Source organism: Apteryx rowi, unplaced genomic scaffold (genome assembly GCF_003343035.1).
Source record: "Apteryx rowi isolate R43461 unplaced genomic scaffold, aptRow1 scaffold_34, whole genome shotgun sequence".
Lineage (NCBI taxonomy): Eukaryota > Metazoa > Chordata > Aves > Apterygiformes > Apterygidae > Apteryx > Apteryx rowi.
Window position 1 is genome coordinate 4,169,355 of NW_020449863.1, and position 18,344 is coordinate 4,187,698.

Genomic DNA, 18,344 nt, shown 5'->3' on the forward strand with positions numbered 1-18,344 from the left:
GATCTTACTTTCCCCTTTCCATTGCTCACTCTCTTTTCAATCTACTCCTTCTCCTGAGCCAGCTCTGGAGCTCACTAGGTCCTTTGCTAAACAAATTTATCTATCTAGAATGGCAGAAAACTGGTCAGCTTTTCTGAATGAGCTGGTTTTCTACCACTCCATCTCTGAGTCACACTGACCCAGAGGGACCACCAGGGCTATAACAAGCCAAGAGTGAGACAGGACAGAAAAACTTCCTCCTTTCAGTAGTACTAAGTTGCTGTCAGTTCACTCAATGTCATAAAACTGAGTGTGTGTGCCTGATGCTTCTAGATTCTTTGATTTTATACAAAAATTTGTCTACAACATGATTTTGATATTTAACAAGATGAATTTCAACCTCAGTCACTGACACTGACCAAATCTACATACTGACACTTTTATCAGACAGAAATGCTGTGCTCCTATTCCTATTTTCGCTGTAGAATGAGCTGCTAAAGATGGCTGTAGGAACAGTGAACAAATTCTGCTGCTCTCAGCTATTTGTGCCCCTTCATTTCATATCTAACAGAAAGATTAGCTGCTACCAGAATAGTTTGTAATATGGCAGTACTACACAGTAAAAGCACCATATCCCTTTCCTACCTGACTAGACTGGCTCCTCACCATGTTTTACAAATACTGCAAGAAATAAAGCAAATGTTCATATCCTTGGAGAAAAGAGATCAAAACACTTCTTTAACTACATGGTTGTAATTTACAAAATATAAATATTTGTTTTAATTTTATATTGTTTTTAATTAACAATTGTAACTATAATTACAGTAAGTCATTTTCCATAAACAAAAGCTAAAGCGTCTCAAACCACTCTCAACTTTATATTTTATAGACACAGAAATAGGACACAATGGAAACCAAAATCTAATCTCATCGAGGATCAGAAATCATGAGCAAACCTTTCTCTCATTCACGTGCAGCTTGAGAACTTGCTGACAATGAAGTAATCCCTAACATAAAAAAAAGCTTGCACCAGTCTTCATGTAGCTCTAACAGCATCCTAACTGTATAAAATATGAAAAATAAATATGACTCAAAGCTTTTGATGTACCTATCAACTTCACAAAGTAAAGATCCTTGTCAAAACTAATTGATAGAATGACAGAATCAACTAGCCTACCTAAAAGAGAAAATCATCATCTTTTAGAAAAACCAGTGCACAAAAAAAGCTAAAAAAAATGTATGCATAGGCACTGATTCTGACACGTATTCAGGGTTGAGCCTTATGCACTTCCACTCCCAGGAAGTGAATGCTCAAGACAAAAAGCTCCCCAGATCCTGAAGCTGCATTTAACCAGCACTGGAGAAAAAGCTTAGCTCTCCCAAAACTACAAAGAGAATGCTGTAACACTTTGATGCAACATCATACTCCTTGGGTCCTGCAAAGCCATAGAGAGAGACATGTGACATCATCACCCCATACTTTCACTTTCTCTCTACTTCCTGCTTTAATGACCGATTTGTATAAAACTGATGCACTCATCTTAAAGAAAGACTGTGCCTCAAAACTTCTTGCAAGACACCAGCAAGGTATTAGTGTACTCAGAACAGGAGCAGGAGCACAGGCAGGGCAAGCACTCCACAGTGTGATGGGAGAGAGAAAACCACGTAAAATGAATTGAGATATTCCTCCTGATAACAGGCCCAGCAAGGACTAAGGGACAAGTGCAGGAAAGTGCTGATTCCAACTGCTCAGTTACTCGGAGTAAATCGCTGCATTGCCCAACCTGGTCTCTTCCTTCCTCCTTGACTCCCTGTTTCCACAGCTTGTCTCATCTGTAATTACAGCCCCTGAAGGAAAACTTGCCTCTTACTCTTCACAGAGAAAAAGAAACAGCCCGCTTTCACCTAAGTCAAAGGGCACAACACTGCAAAACAGAGCGACGGAGGGGGCCTCCGCCTGCGCCGGCGCTGGAGAAGAGCGGCTGCGCTCCCCTCGTCCTTCGACCCTGAGCTCACCCTGCTCACACGTGGCGAAAGGCCGCCGCCGGCCCGGCCCCGCGGGCCCAGCCGGCAGCCCAGCAAGCGAGGCGGGCGGAGGGGGCGCGGGACGGGCCAACGCCCGGCGGAGCTCAGCAGCGCGGCCATAACCGCCGCGCGCGCCGCACTCGGAGGAGCACGTGAGCCGGGCACCGCCGCTGCTGCGCGTGCGCACCCGGGCGGGGGGGGGGCGGCCGCAGGCGGCGCTCCGCCTCTGCCGGCCCACGTGACTGGCGGAAACCATTCTCTCAGGGGAGGGCCTCTGGGCCCGTCTAGACCCCGGCCCGCTGACGGCACTGGCCCCCTTTCCAACSCCCCCTGTTCCACTGATGGAACATTCCACGCAAGGTCGGCGCGGCATCCCGTCACTCCGGGAGTGGGTCGATCAGAAACCAACCCGGAGTTGCTCCATCCAAAGGCTCTCGGCCGTGTCCCCTTAGCGCTTAAAGGGGAAAAGCCTGGTCTCGGAGGCAAAGATTGCGCCTCGCTGCTGTTCTGAAAGCGGAAGGGAGTAGGGGAAGGCAAAGGCAATGCTGTGCCTGTCTCGGGAGTAGGGCCCCACTTTAAGCGCTCTTCGGGCAATTCCGCGCTAGGTAACGGTTGGCCCCGAGAGGGCCTCCCGGCTGGGTAGGCGCCGGCCTGCCCCCACCTGGAGCCGGAAGTCACGTGGCAGTGGGTTCGCGAGCTGCGTCTTCTGGCGCCGCGGGTCGCTGCAGCCGGCGGGGTGCGCGCGGGAGGCGCTGGGGCGTGCGGCGGGCCGTTGGGCGCGTGCCGCCCTCTTTGCCTGGGCAGAGCTGTAAGGGAGAAGCGAGGTTAGTGCCTCCGAGGGCTCAGGGCAGGCCGCCGCTCAGCCGCGCTCCCGGCACTGCCAGCCCCGTCCGCCCTCAGGGGCCGGTGCTTCTGTCCTAAAGCTCTGCGGGCAGAGGTTAAGGGCAGCGGCTCTTGCCTGGCGCTGCTGGAGCCCGCCGAGCCTCCTCGGCTGGTTTTATTCTCTTTGGGCTCTCTTACCGAGAGAGGAAGACCGTTCTCTGTGGTTCCTGCAAGTTTAGGATTTTAGGTGGGATGGAGCTGTTACCAGTTTTCTGTGTGTTATTTCAGGCACTGTAATGTATGTCGCTGACAATCTGTTGAGTGTATATATACCATCTATGATAGGTAGCATGCAAATATGAAAAAAAAATGTAACTTATTCTTGTCGCTAATAGGAGGAGGTCCATCTAAACTCAGTTGTTAGTTGATTTGTACATGTTGTTTTAAAGCCACCAGTGGCAGTCTTTACAATATTGCAGTGGCAGGCACTGACTAGATTTTCATGTTGAAAGAGTAGAACTGAAGAGCCTCTGAAATGTCATCCCCTACTTTCTTTCCTTCTGGGAAAGACTGGGGTTACAAGGTGTGGGAGGCAGAACCTTAATATAAAAACTTTATAACCGTAAATCTCTGCCTGAGCGTGTTTACTAAGATGCTGTCTGTATTGTAATTTCATATTGGCATGCAAGTTAAAGCTGGGTTCTAAGAGGTAATTACAGCATCAAATTAGATAGGTACTTCTAAGTTAAGTGAATGTTTTCATACAAAGCATATAATTATTTTTGCCATAGGATGCACATGACTACTCCAGGGGGCAGATTGTTCATCAAAACAGATGAGATTGAATTTATCAAGTCAATTACAATCAGCCATTTTCTATTACAGTTTACTTAGTAAGATTTGTAAAGTCTGAAGGACATTGAAATGTGAAGAGCACAGTTTTTAGAAGTTCTGAACATTGCTTTTGCTATTTATAAGAGTCCTGGGTGCTCTATACTTCTCATAGTCAAGCCTTAAGGCATGAAATAAAGCTAAAAAGACAATATTTATAACGTTACTGCTTGTCATGGGTTCTATTTTATCACAATGTTATGATATTTCATGCAACACACATCTTACTCTTTAGTATAAATAAGGGAGTCTAAGATGAATTTCTTAACCTAAGTGCAAAGCTAGTAACATACACTCTAGTTATTAGGATGATGTAGGAGCTTACTTGGTTATGGAGTAGAGCTCCACTATACTAGGAGATACAAAAACACAATACAAAGATGTCTGTGATGCTTATAAGGAGGACAAGAAAAGGTAACGCAAATAGAGAAGAAAAAGGAAATAAGGAGATAACGTAATTATTAGTAATGCTGATAATAATTGATTAGCATAAAAAATATAGTAGGCTTCTGTTGCTGAGACTTTGCTATTACTGAATCCGTAAAGGACAGTTTAAAGAAGTGTTTTGAAGGAGATTGGTGCTGACCAGGAACTCTTCCAAAGCAAAGAAAACCCAAAGGTGTTTATTTGAAAATCTAGTAAGTAAATAACAGAATCTGAAATGATGGGCTATTCAGAGGGGAGCTGACTCTTCACTACCAAGTGAAAAGTCAGACAGGGTTCTGTTTTAGAAGTAAAGATAGCTGTTTGTTTGATAAAGAAAAGGATAAGGGGCCCTGAGGATTTAATTCAAGATGTGATGTACTTGAAGCACTAGACTTAGGAAATTATATTTGCTAAAGTTCTCTGAATGGTTGAGGATCTAGCCTGCATTATCAAGATCCGGAAAAGAGAAAGTTTTAATCAGTAATTGAGACATAGTTGTTGGAGCCTTGCTGAGAGTTTTAGTTCTCTGGATAAAGACAAAAAGCTGTGTGTTAGATATGTTATTCAAGGAGAAAAATGATTAGCGCTTGTATGTGAGAATCCAGAGAAAGCACTGAGTGGTGGAATAACCAGTAATAGTTGAGAAAGAAAAGTTATTAGGTGGAGAGTAAAAGTTTATTCTAGTCATGCTAAGCTTGAGTTAATGGGTCATGCATGATATGTGAATGAAGCACCAAGATTTCAATTTAGACAAAAAGTTTAAGATAGACCTGTTGGGCCTCAGCACAAGGTTAGTAGCTATACTTTTAGCTATATTTGTAGAAAAGATTATCCAGAGATAAGAGTATGTAGAGCAGAAAAGGGTGAAGACACACATACATCCAAAGAGGGGGAAGAGATACCCATCCAAAGATCCTCTTAAGGAACTCTTAGATTGCAGAAGATGAACTAAGGAGTCATAGAAGCCAAGGAAGAAAAAGCTACCAGAAGATAGTTGTGGTCAGCTGCATAAGAGACAGTTGAAAAGTCAGGGAAGATGTGAATGAGTCTATGCTAAGAAAGATAGGAAAGAAAGGTGTGGGGTGGGCAAGGGACTGGAAAAAGCAATCTAGGGGAAACTGGTTTGTTGGTCTCACTACCAAAAGAAAGAATTAATACAAAGCTCCAGATAAACGAAAGAAATCCTCTGCTGACTTCCTAGTTTTCCCTTTCTCTAAACAGCTGAGATCTTCCAAGATTCTTGGCCTGATTGACTCTTCCCAGAGAATCTATTCCCAGGGATAATTCCCAGGAGACTATTCTCCCAGAAATTTAGCAGTGCCAGGGAGCAAACCTGGGCTTCCAAGGTGTGTCTGTACTGTTAAATTCCTAGTCTCTGAAAAAGTTTTGATCCATGCCAGACAATTGCTGGGCATAGTTTGGGGAATTAGCATCAATCAGCATGGGACTGTTGCCAGTAGGCAGTTTGGAGGTGGCCATGCTGTGTTGGAGGGTAAGAGGATTTAAAAGGAAGGACTGTGGCCAAATTCTTCCAGCTGGCTTCAAAACCAGAGAATGGTTCTGGTTATGTTTAATGTAATAGATAGACATATGCAAACATATGTGTTCTGCATCCATTCTACATCCACTAGTACATTGTTAAGTCCCAACATGGTTTCTGCTAATTTCATAGAGACTTTATAATAAACAACTCTTAATGATTTTAAACCTTAATTAAAATGTGACATGGAAATTTCCAAAGCAGGAGTTACAATAAATGCACCAATTCAGAGCTCTTTTTCCTTACTCCCCATTATTCCCAAAACAAAACCCAGAACAAATAAACTCTCAAATGTGCAAAACAGCTAAAAAAAAAAAAATTCACAAAATCTGAAAATCCAAAGTTACAATTCCACTATAAATGCATCCTCTGAATATGAGGGTCTGAAACTTTTGGAGTTAATGACTCAAGGTGTGTCAAAATCCCTTCAAAACAATGGAGGAAGTGTAAATGGACCTGCAGCAGCTCTACTGTGTTATTTGTGTAACTAATATAGGTGAAGAGAATTAAAGTTGGCCTGGAAATGTTGCCTTTAGGTGGTTTGGATTTTGCAGAGAGTAAGAGAGTAACAAGAATCATGGTCTTTACCATGTATAAGAGGTTTGTTTATGAGATGTTAACCCTTGAAAAAATCTAACATGACCTTTGCTTGAAGGCTGTGCAATAGGGCTAAATTATTCCATGGTTACCTCAAGGGTCTCAGGAGTGCCCTCCACCTGTTTGAGCTGCCTGGTGAAGCAGTCAAATCTATCTGGAAAGATGTTTCTAGAATTTCTGCATTCATTTAATGCCTACATTCATCTTGGGAAATGGACTACAAGGAAGATTTGCCATGGAGAGAGTAATTTGGGGGGTTTATCTGAGACTTTGGGGGATGGTAAGCCATGGAATTGAGAAGATGGTGAGGTAGGTGTATATTTGTATTGCTAATATTAATATTGGTTTTATTTCTGACATTTGAGTAAGGATAACCTTAGATTTCAGGCAATGCAGTGCTTTGGGATTCTGGTATGAAGAATATGCATTCTTGAGTGGACATGACAAGGAAACCAGAAGGTGACCACTCCCTGTGGCTTGTTCTCCAAGCCTGACTGAAAGTGTTGGCTTTGGTCTCTTGCCTCATCTCAGTCATGCAATCCAGGCTGAAGCGATAGGGTCTCTGAAAAAGACGAGTCCCAAGACTGTAAAAGACAGAAGGATAACAATGAATATAGTTYTCTGTGGTTCTCAGTATATATGTCTGTATCTATATACAGATACTCCTTCTGTCACAGGGAAGAGAATCTAACTCTAAATTCACAATTGGTGAGGTTTTTATGCACTTTTAACATCTTATTTCCATTTTGTTCTGAGAGGAGAAAATGGAATCAACTTAGTACTCATAAGAATGCTACTGCAAAACCTCAGTTTTCTGTTAAGCCTTTTAATCTGTAATATTTCTCAGATCTAGAAATCTTATGAAAATGCAAGTATCAGACTCATTTTCAAAAAAATTTAAAACATAACTGGAACATAGCTGATGAATTCAGAGAGAAAATATTTTAAAATAATGTTTTGTAAAACAAATTTATGATTTTTAGGGCTTGAGTTGCTTAATGCTAGCAATAATATCATTTCCTTCTTTGGTATATTTTCCAGTATCCCAGATAGCCTCCAGCTTTTATTACTGCAGTGTCTTTCAAATCTTCTAATTTGGCCAGTGTTGCCTAACATATAGAAAAGTGGATGCTTCAAGAAAAATCTCTCATTGTAAATGAGATTGAAGTCAACAAGATTACTGAACTAGTCAGGGTTTATTTTGAGGGGATAAAAATGAAGTTAAAAGTTCAAGAGCTATAGAAGCGAGATGGAAGAAGGTATAAGTGAATAAGTCGTTCAGAGGGAAACTGGAGAAGGATGACAACAGGATAGCTTAAGGTATAAGGAAGAAACAGAAGGGAAGGAAAAATATGTAAGACAGGAGTAACTAGTAAGGCTGCTAAGTGTGGCTGGAAAGGGATTGCTGTTTTGCCTCTCAGAAACAAGATGAATGTAAGTACAGCCCCCTTTCAAGAAGACACTACTTAAGGTCCATGTTTTTTCATGGACATTTAAGATGCTATGATACCTTTGGGGGCCGTTTGTTTCCCAAGTGTCAGTTGTTTGTCCTTTCCTCCCAACATACACCAAAAAAAGCTTCCACTTCCATGCTGTAAGTTTTCCTTAAGTTTAAGCCAGTTTCGGGATTTATGGAAGCCTGACCTCAGAGTCATAGCTTTGGCGATATGGTGTGTTGTTTTGCTTTGTTCTGGGTTTGGCAGAGTGATAAAATCAAACTGAGGTACTGGAAAGGGAGCTAGCAGCAGCAAGATAAAAATCAAAGAGCCAAGTCTTAGGAGAAAAGTGTAGGCTAATATCTAAGTTTTTTGTTGAAATGGCAAACGAGAAGACAAGCCCAGGAACTGGAGAAAGATGGATAATGCCCAGTTTTGAATGGAAAATTGCTGCTTGAGAGTCCTGTTGATTTCCATATAAAGCATGCTTGTTCTTCACATAAAAACAGTTCATTGCCAATGGCCAGATTGACTTTATCACTAACAAAGAAGCTAAATTCATTCCTTACCCTATGTATCTGTTAAAATATTTCTGCAGGCAAAAGTATGCCTTTGCTTTTACTTGATCACTCCCAAAGTCTTAAATGATGTCCTCAGGACTTTTAGAGCTGTACTGCACTGTAAAGTAATTCCATTGAAGGTGCAAAAGAATTCAGCTCCCTCTTCCCTCCCTGTTCTCCTCAAGTATGTTAGTTTTGCAGTGTTAGTAGAAATTTTAATAAGTAGTAAAGTCTATTTTTGTAACCAAGTCAGCAAATCTTATCCTGGCTATCTATGGGGAGTAGATTTGATGACTAAGAAGGTGCTTTTTTTTTTTTTTAATATAGTTACTTTTCAGAGAATTGCAATTTGAAGATGGTTGTGACATAACTGGGTCACATCTGAAATTTTTCTATAAGCTGCATAAAATGAGAAGTTGAGGTAGCTGCTTTTGTAAGAGGGTATTTTCTTAGATCTGTAGTGAATCATAGCTGAGGGATTTGCATATTGTACAGTTACTGAAAACTGCAAAACAGTTATAAATCTGTAAGTGATTAGTAGTCCTTCGGTCTCTTTAATCTGTTGTATTTCATTAAGGATAAAATAGGAATTAAATAATTTTGTATTAGAAAATGTGCATATAGATGCAAGTACATCATATGTGTTTCTTTTATCATTGTCTTTGTTTTACAAGTTTAATTGTGGCATGCTGTACTGTAGAGAATATTACATCTGAGAGTTCGGCTATTTTGAGTATTGGAGGGGAGAAGGTAGTAAGACTGGTTTTGGGAATGGTAAAATTGTATTTCAGCTGCCTATAGCTCCAATAAGTAATAAATTGTCTTCAGGTTTTGATGCATGCTTCAACTTTTCATTGGAAACAAGAATGGAAAGTTTCAGATTCAGAAATAAAGTAGATTGTAGCTGGAATGTGAATTTATAATAAAACCTGATTCATAAACTTAGAGGGTTTGCTTCAGATAGTAATTCTTATGCATAAATTTGTTTTTATATCAGTTGGCATGGTGGCTGATCCTTTCTGCCAAATAGCCTCTTGTTCGGAACAGTGAAAAATTTTTGAAGTCTGGATACAAGACAAATCCAGAGAGTGTCTGACGTCTAGGCTTCTGCTTTGGTTCAAAGTATTTGAGGTTTCCTTACAGATGTTCCAACTTATCGTAATGCTTATTGACTTTTTTTTAGGAATTGGGCTATTCTGCAGTCACATGTGATTTAGAAGGGTTAATCTAAAGATGATTAGAAGTAAGGAGCTGCTTAGAATCTGCAAAACCTAATACACAAACATTAAATCTCTTAGTGTAAGTATACAATATGTGTATACTTCATACATATATACCTCACTGGGATACGTCAGGGACAGATGCTGCACACTGCTATAAACTTGTACAGATCATTTGTCAAAACAACACTTAATTTAGTTTCATTCAGGTCATTCATATATGGTTTAGGTATCTAAAATGATAACTGGATTGTTACTTTATGAACAATAAACAAATTAACTTTTATTGTGTGAAGAGCTCACATCTTTCTGTTTGTTTCTCTTCCCCCAGTTAGTGAGGCCACAAACCCATTTGACTGAGAAGACAAAAATATCAGGAGAGGTAAAAACAAGCATTTGGAAGGGCAGGGAGCAAAAACCTCTTATAGCAGATCAGCCACTGATAGAAAAAGTTTTTATTTCTTTTGGCAGCTGATCTGCTTTGAGAGATTTTCCTTCTCTTGCTAATTTTTCTATCATCCCTGCTGGACATTTCTGCCCCACTGGTTAAGTCAGATGCCAAATCAAATGTTGATATGGCTGTGCTCTAACTGAGGGGTAAAAGTTTCCAACTGTGAAGGCAGGGCAGAAACAATTATGTTTTACTATTTTTTACAAGTACTGATTGTGTTACAAGGCAAAATTTATAACTCAAGTGTCACTTAGCCATGTGGAATATTTCTAGAAATTGGATAACTTTAGAGACATTCTCTTAAAGGAGGATGATTTTTGATAGATGTAGTTAGGGGGAAGTTTGAATTGTTACCCTGATTTTAATTGTTGTCTGAAAAACAGATAGATATATTTACCCTAAGTAGGTCAGTGATGGCCTTTTCCATGTTGCTCTAGCTCCTTGCGTGGGTTTTGCATACATTTTTAGTGTGTCATGAAAAAAATCTGTTTCTTCTCAACAAGTGTGCATGTAATGTAAAACATCTTCCTACATAGACCTGTATACACAGTGATTTGGGGACAAAGCGTTCAGCTTAACTTAAATGAAATTTTAACTTAATGAAAGTCTAATCAAAATGTTGAATTCCAAATTTGCTTAACAAACAGCTTGAATTCTCTTTCTGTTTTCCTAACTACTTAACTTTTGTGTTACTCAAAATAAATGTTTATCATGAAATATTGTAGAATCTTTAATATTGAATATATATTTTTATAAACTTCAATTAGAATAACTGGGGTGGTATCATTTAACTGTAGAGACTAACCTCCTTCAGCAACATGGGTAGTGTTGCTGGTATTTTCCCATTGCTTCAATGTGTGACGGCTGGAAAGTTTAAGTATTTCCCACAGGGCAGATAGTGTCTGGATAAATCACGATAAAATAGCAGTCAGATATAATAGGATATCCCATGTGCAGCACAAGCGATCCCTGCAAAGCAGGAAAAAAAGGATTAACAATTTAAAATTATCTTCTAAGAAAAATTCCCTTTTACTTTTTCTTGACTTGCCAAATAAACTACCTTAAACACATGACTTTTTCTAGCATAAAAATATTTGTGTATTTAAAGTATTTCTGTTGATTCACGTTACAGATTTTAAGACATTCATCAAAAATGCACAAAAGAGATGGTATTTTTAGCAGTGCAGAAAGGAATGTTACAAACATGGTTTCACTCTGCAAAATCCTTTGCCTATTATTGTTAAAGTTTGACAAATATATGTTCTGATGAAAACATGAAACACTGATTATTTTACTAAATCAGTGACTCAGACAGGAGTTTCATGCAGCACTAAATCTGATTTGTACACTGAATATAATGGTTAAATACTGGCCATTGTCCTGGTCTGTTTTGTTCATTCATTGTTGCTGTTATTGCAGTCTTCAACAGTGAGGATTTCTTCCCACATGTTTGTAACATTTGAGCTGAATAAATGTTAGCAAGAAAAAAAACAAAATAAGCAGTTTTTAAATGCTGTGACTAGTTTTATAAACTCGCAGGACAAACTGAGAGTGAAGGATTCTTCCCACCCTTCTGCTTTATGCAAAGGAGATTCTGGCTATATCTAATCCCTGGAAATTTCTCTTSCACTCGAGAAATCGTATGTCTCTCCAAAACCCAGTGTACTAGGTTTGCAGCTTTGCAAAAGTGTAGTCATGCTATGTTGCCTAGAATCCTGTTTGAAGTTTAGGCACTGTATAATCTTCAGGTATGCAAAACCACTCAGTGGCCCAGTACCTGGTGTTTAAGGTGGAAAAGGACAAAAAGCAAAGAAAAATGTTTGCTACTATCTGATATTAGGAAGGTGATTAACGGGTTTAAATACAGATTATAATAAAACTTTCATCCCAGCAACTGTTGTCATTAAGCACAGAAGTAGGGGAAAGGGTTTTTTTTTCATGATAACATGAAAACAAGAGGAATTTTGATAGTAAAAGATCACTTCCTCTGCATTTTTTTCTACAATATAGAAAAGGTGGAGGTGCTTAATAATTTCATGGTTGCAATTTACAACAAAGCTTGCTGCATCCGTATTTATGAATGATAAAACCTTTTCCCATGATGAAGAGTATATTAAAGACTACTTTTTGCATTAAACTTTTTTATATAAGGTTGAAATAAGTCATCCAAGAGGGTCTTAAAGAGCCTGTCTGTACTAATGATTTTGATTTTAAATGAAAATCTGAGAAGTTCCAGAGAATCAGGAGAACGATCTGCTACTGTTGTAAATGGTAAGATGGGTGACTCTGGAAGTATGAGACAGCTATTTAGGCATGGAGCATCAACAAAGTAACAGGTCAACTGATGGTGGACTTCATCAATAAAGGATTAATGCTGAAAATGCAATTAGTGTTAACCAGCAGGATTTCACAGAAATTAGGTCTCATCAAATGAATTTTATATTGTTCCGACAGGATTGCAAGTCTGGTTCATGAAGATGGCAGGTGTTGGCACCCTTTGTAAGGTGTTTGACTTAGTGACACCGAAATGACTACTATTCAATACCAGTAAATTCAGAATGGGTTAACTGGCAATACTCAAAATGTATTTGCTAGGAATAGCTAGTAAAATAAGTGCTAATCTAGTGAGGTCCTATGGGGATCATTCTTGGTTTAGTATTTTACTTAAGACCTAAAGGAAAAGTCACTGTCTAAAATTAGAAAGTGAGAAAAATCATGGAGCCCTAAGTGATGGAAATGGGTCATGTATGCAAATGATTTGGATCACATTGTCACCTGGTACAGATGAACAGTATGCATGTTATTTCAGCATATGTAAATTCAGATAAGTTGGAAAAAGGAAGTAATCTCTGGACAAGAGGTCGCTTTCCTGGAAAGGGACCATCCCCAGAAATGTGGAGTTATTCCACAGCTACACAGTATGATCTTTATTAATAGTTCTTGCTCTGTTTCAGCATGGAATGCTATTCTGGAGATCATCTTAGTATGATTTATCAACATCTGTAAAATTTTATTTTGGAATAAGAATTCCTTGAAGCTTAAACTGAGAGTAGAAACACACTTTTTAGAGAAGAAGGGGGACTTTTCAAAGATTTATTCTGTGATAGCTATGGTGCTTTAAATTTATATTCTCTGCTCTGAAAAAGTTATACATACAGAGAAATCTGTACAATCGTAGACCAAAGTTGTATTCCTGGTTCTTGCAGAACTACTTCATATAAAGACTTCACCAACAGGATTTTAGGGTGTGCAAGGACTTAAGGATCAGCTCCATACCATTTATATTTGTTTAAATTACTGCACAAACTCCAATTCAGTACTACCGTAAATTTTTCCAGGCAGCTTATATTCCAGTCTGGGATAATGTGTTCATTCCTTGTTTAAGATGAATTACAATTATTGCCATATTAAGAGTGGCTGCTTATCCATTTACAGTTAACTTTCATTATTTGATCAAGACTCTCCATCTTCCCTGAGTTTTTAGCAAAGGTATCTGTACATGACAAATTTCAAGCTCAAGCATCTAGAAAAGATTTTTACAAGACAGATGGAATTTCAGCTTTTTACCTAGAAGACCACTTTCAACTCTTAAGTCTAGATTTGAATTTAGAAGATGCACAGCAAATTAGGTGGAATACATCAGGATTTCAGTGGGAAGATTTTTATGCTTATTGGCAAGATAGGTCAATAGAAGAATTTGCTAGTCTGTTATTTTGAGGATCTTGATAAATGCATCTCTATTGCTTCCCCCCTCCACCCTCCTCCCAGCATTATCTCTCAGAATTGTATTGTTTCCTTCTGTTTTCAGTCTTGTGTATGTGTTACTATTCTTATCCTTTAAATACACTTTAGCTGCTCATTTGGGGAAGAGTTGTTTTTGTCTGAGTTTTGCTTCTGCCTAAAAATTTTACAATTTCACATTTTGCTTCCCCCTTTTTGCCCACTCTTGACAACACTAGCCACTGCTTTACCAGTACCTAAGGCTTATCTTTGCTAAGATGTATGTGAAGATAGAGACATGCTTAAACATTTGTGGGACACAGACCCAGATGTCCATTGACATTTTTCCCTTACCAACACTGAATGCCATTATGAATATTTGATACAGGGAAGACCATACGATGTTTTTCTTCTAGATCTTTTTGCTTTTATGCCTCTTTTATAATTCTTCCTCACTTGATGTTGACAGTGCATTCGTTTTTCAGATGCATTTTATTATGAGAATTGCTATTACTTTAATTTGGAAATAAAAGAAAGCCCTTTCATTTTAGTTTTTTTGTTTTATTATAAAAGTTATAGAAGGTTTAGGGAAGTTTTGTTTTATTTTTGGAGGTAGGAGTAGATCCCTAAGAAAACTCTAAAACATTAGTAGGTATTTTTGTTCTTAAGAAATTTGGATTTTATTTTTAACTTTGAATTTTATTTTTAAAACCTTCTAGGGACTTTCTTTTGCATATTAAAAAGAAGCAAAAAAGAAAGAAACCTGCTTTTGCACAGTTTACTTAAAGTTGCTTCATCTTGGTTTGTCATTAGATTTACAAAGAGGATGAGTTTGGCCTCTGTATTTTTCTTATCCTGCTTTTCTTTTCCCCCTCAAACAAATCTTTTTTCCCCTTTTATTCCAAGTATTTGCTTCGAAGTCTTTTCCTAGCTTTCTCGTTATTCTCTGCTTCTTTTTTCCTCCTTTCTTGTTATCTTTTCTCTTTCTTCTTTGGGTAGAGCTCTTTAAACATTTAGTTATAGAAAGTCTCCAATCTGCCATTACTACTAATCTCTTAAAAGAATTCCTCATCTAGAAAGGTCTATAGGCAACATTGCTACTTCATCAAAAGATTAAATATTTTTCTAATCATGTGTCAATTTAAATTGTAAAGTTCACATAGAAATCCTTTTGTTTGGTGCTTATTTCCTTAAATACATTCCAGTGAGTAAGACGAGGGTTGGTGAGTGTCAGTAAGATATGCCTTCAAACTGTTTAGGTTTGATTGCATTGCGTTATAGAATGCTTCATTACTAGTTTAACCTCTCAAAGGTTTTCAGCTGCTGTTTTATTTAGCTATACCGACCACACTGCCTACAGCAACTTCAGGCAACGATTCCCCCCGTGGCATGCATGAGCTGCCCTGCTCTACTGCAAAAATACATTATGGCTGAATGTGCCCTCAGAGTTTGGAAAGATCTAAAGTCTTTGGAGACTAAAAATGTGTTTTTTCTTTGTTTTAGCTGGCAGTATGAGCCTCTGGCATTTTAAAGTGCAAGTCATTAGCGTCTGCAAGGGTGATGTTAATATGTCTGTGTTTCAATCTCAGGACATTTTCCAGTTGCTTCTGCCACAACAATCTCTGCCATGTCAGTGCTTTTTAAGCCCCATGTGAATTAAAGTAAGCTTTGCAATGCCTGTAAGAATCACTGTAGACTTCAGCCGAAACCAGTTGCTACCTGATTTATTCTTTTTGCAGCAGTTGGCAGTAAGGTTGAAAGTCATTCAAAGCTACTGGGGGAGGAAAAAAATTAAGAGAATGAAGGGTGTCGTCTTTAGAAATATTAAATATAGTCAAAAATAAAGCTAGAAAATTTGGGACAATCTTATTCTGTTTACACTGTCTAATTGTTTGTATTTATTTTCTAAAACCGAGGAGCTATGGTTTAGGCTTATAAAAACATATGATTGCACATACAAAATCTTGGCAACAGTRATAACGTGGCAGCCAGAAATAAAAGCAAAATAATGGATCAATTGAAGTACAGACAATATGGTCCAGAGAGTAGCCTGAGGGACCAGATGACAGTCATAATTGATGAGAAGGATAGAATCTGTCCGCAAAGGTAATGCCTTGTGGGAAATGCAAGAAGGCAACGGAGAGAGATCAAGGGCCAGCCCTTTCACCCAACGCGTAACAACGGAGTGTAGATGTACAGCATGTTTGGTCAATTGCTGCTTGCTGTAACTGGCAGGAATGTCATAAATATTCCCCCTTCCCTTTTAGAGTACTTTACTGTATTTCCCCCAGTTCCCAGCTCAGTCATAATCCTAGTTCCCACAACCGAAAGAAATGTAATCTAATTGGAGGGTAGAACAGAGGAAGAAAAAGAGGTATGAATGTTAGGGCAACCAAGCAAAGCTAAAATCATAAATATTTTGGCAAGTGTTGCTATTTCTAGGCACTTTGTTTCGTCTTAAGGAAAACTAAATAGTATGTTGTGGTTAGCTCACTATGTTTCACAGCCGTCACTGCCTATCCCACTAAGGATACGTGAGGACTTGAGAAGAAGTTCCAAGAGGAGTGATGAACAGTAAGAAATCTGGTCCCTCTGGTGGTGCTTGTCCCTAGTGGTCTTCCCTCTCTACTCTTCAGTAAGGAGCTGGTATACAATGTGCTTGGTGCGGGGTTTGTCAGTGGCACAGATATATGCACAGTGTGTATATACAAGTGTTTGATTTTGGACTCACTCATTAGCTAGATGCTTTTTTTAAAATCACAGGGCTGTTGGAGATGCGATACCCTTATGATACAACCATTATTAGTAGAAACCCTCTAGCTCAACAAATTGTTTTTAGCCCTAGCACTCTTTCTTTCCCTCCCTCTTTCCAGCTGTCTTGTGTGTTTATCCTGTGGATTCTTTGCAGAAAGTCTGGTCTCTTTTGTTTGAGTGGTGCCTTTCAGAAACTGGTCTTTCAGAAGAGAGAGGAAAGAGTAATCTGCACGTGTGTTCACATGGACATGCCCATGTACCCACAGCCATACAGATACTTACCCTGGTTACGGCTTAGTATAAGAGGTTGAACAGAATAGATAACCCTGGATCATGTTATAATTACTACTGCCCAGTTGATTTGCTACTTTATAGAGCTGAATCTCTTGCTCAAATGTGTACAAAGAGTTCCAGAAGGGTTGTGGTTTGATCAGATCTGATCCAGATCTTTAGGTATTTTTGAGCTATGGTATGAGCTGTCACAGAATCTTTTGCTATCTGAAGTTTTATTAACATTACTGAACCTGCAGGTGGTGTGATTATAGTATTTCAGTAAAAAAAAACTATTCTGTTGACTCATGGGCTTTTTATATTAATTATTGCATTAATGGATAAATGTAGGCTATTCAGATGTTTCTAAACTCAGATTTCTTGGAAATGTCACAGGTCCTAATATCCTTTTTGAGTACGTTCATTTTTGTTTGGATTCCTGTCTTTTATTCGTAACATTTGGAGTGCATGCCATCATTCTGGCAACTTCCTATGGTTCATTTATGTTATAGTAGTACTGAGAAGCCCTGACCCAAGAAATACGTGGAGGCCCTTTGTTCACTGGCTGTTTGTTAAATGCAGATGTGAGGTGGCTCAGACTTGTGCCAAGAAAGTATGATTGGCTGTAGGTAGAAATCCATGTTCTTCTTGAGGGTTAAACTGCTGCATCAGCACAAAGGGTTGGATATCATCAACTATTTGGAGAAAACAGCTGCCATTCCCAAATTAAGAGTGGTTGGCCAGTATAAGTAGGCCAGTCACCTGACGAAGGAAGGTGCAGGAGAGCTGGGAAGTTTGGAGCATGACTCGCGAGCGTGGCTGAACTGAGCTAGGAAATGTGTCAAAGGGGGAACCAGACTCAGGGAACAGCTGAGCCCGGAGAAATCTGGGAGTGATAAGGATGAACAGTACAAGTGATAAAAAGCATAACTCAGATGTTAACTAATTCACAGTACCCTAAATGACAAGATCTGAAGAAAGGGATTGATGCTTTCTTTGTATTGGAGCAAGAGGTCAGGCCGTGTTATGGGAACTGCAGCAGTAAATGCTATTCTGTCATTAGAATGAAAATTCAGAGTTCCATGACTAAACTTAAAGTTGCAAAGTGAGTGAATGGAGAGCTAAGCACAGAGTTGTTTTGACTTCCAGTCTCATATATTTAACCAGAGCACACCTTGCCTCCTTTTATTTCATTTGAACATGACTGGAATTAGCAAGTGAAGGTCTCCTCATGCTCTTAAGACTGTGTTAAAATGCTCCTTCCAATGTGTGAGTTCAACAGGATTCAGACAAGTACCAGAAGTTAAAAACTAGCRGGTGGTGTCTTGTTCTGTGCATTTCCCCTTTGCTGAAAGTTGCACATTAAAAGCAAGCACACACTTTGAAAGCTTTATACATATTTTACTGACAGGAAGAAGCAATGATGACTGTGGGCCTGTGTTCATGTAGCAGATGTCAATATGATGAAGATATCCAGTGCATGTACATCTTAAGAGAGGCTGAGTGTATCTGATGTGTTCTCCATTTAATTTATTATTATTTGCAAAAAAAATCGGAAGGCATCATACTATTTTAATGATTAATGGACAAAGCAGTTTTCTTTGTATTGTTAAAAAGAATCAGTGTTCCATTTTATATAAATTCAACAGAAAT

At 39.0% G+C, this 18,344-nt stretch overlaps 1 long non-coding RNA gene across 2 annotated transcripts in view; it reads left to right on the top strand.

Annotated features, from left to right (window-relative positions):
* The first annotated feature begins 2,280 nt into the window (after nucleotides 1-2,280).
* LOC112969257 overlaps nucleotides 2,281-18,344 on the top strand; it is a 44,625-nt gene continuing 28,561 nt past the window's right edge. For both annotated transcript variants that reach the window (XR_003254655.1, XR_003254654.1), the window contains exon 1: nucleotides 2,281-2,828. This is a non-coding gene — a long non-coding RNA (uncharacterized LOC112969257). The remainder of the gene's footprint in view (nucleotides 2,829-18,344) is intronic.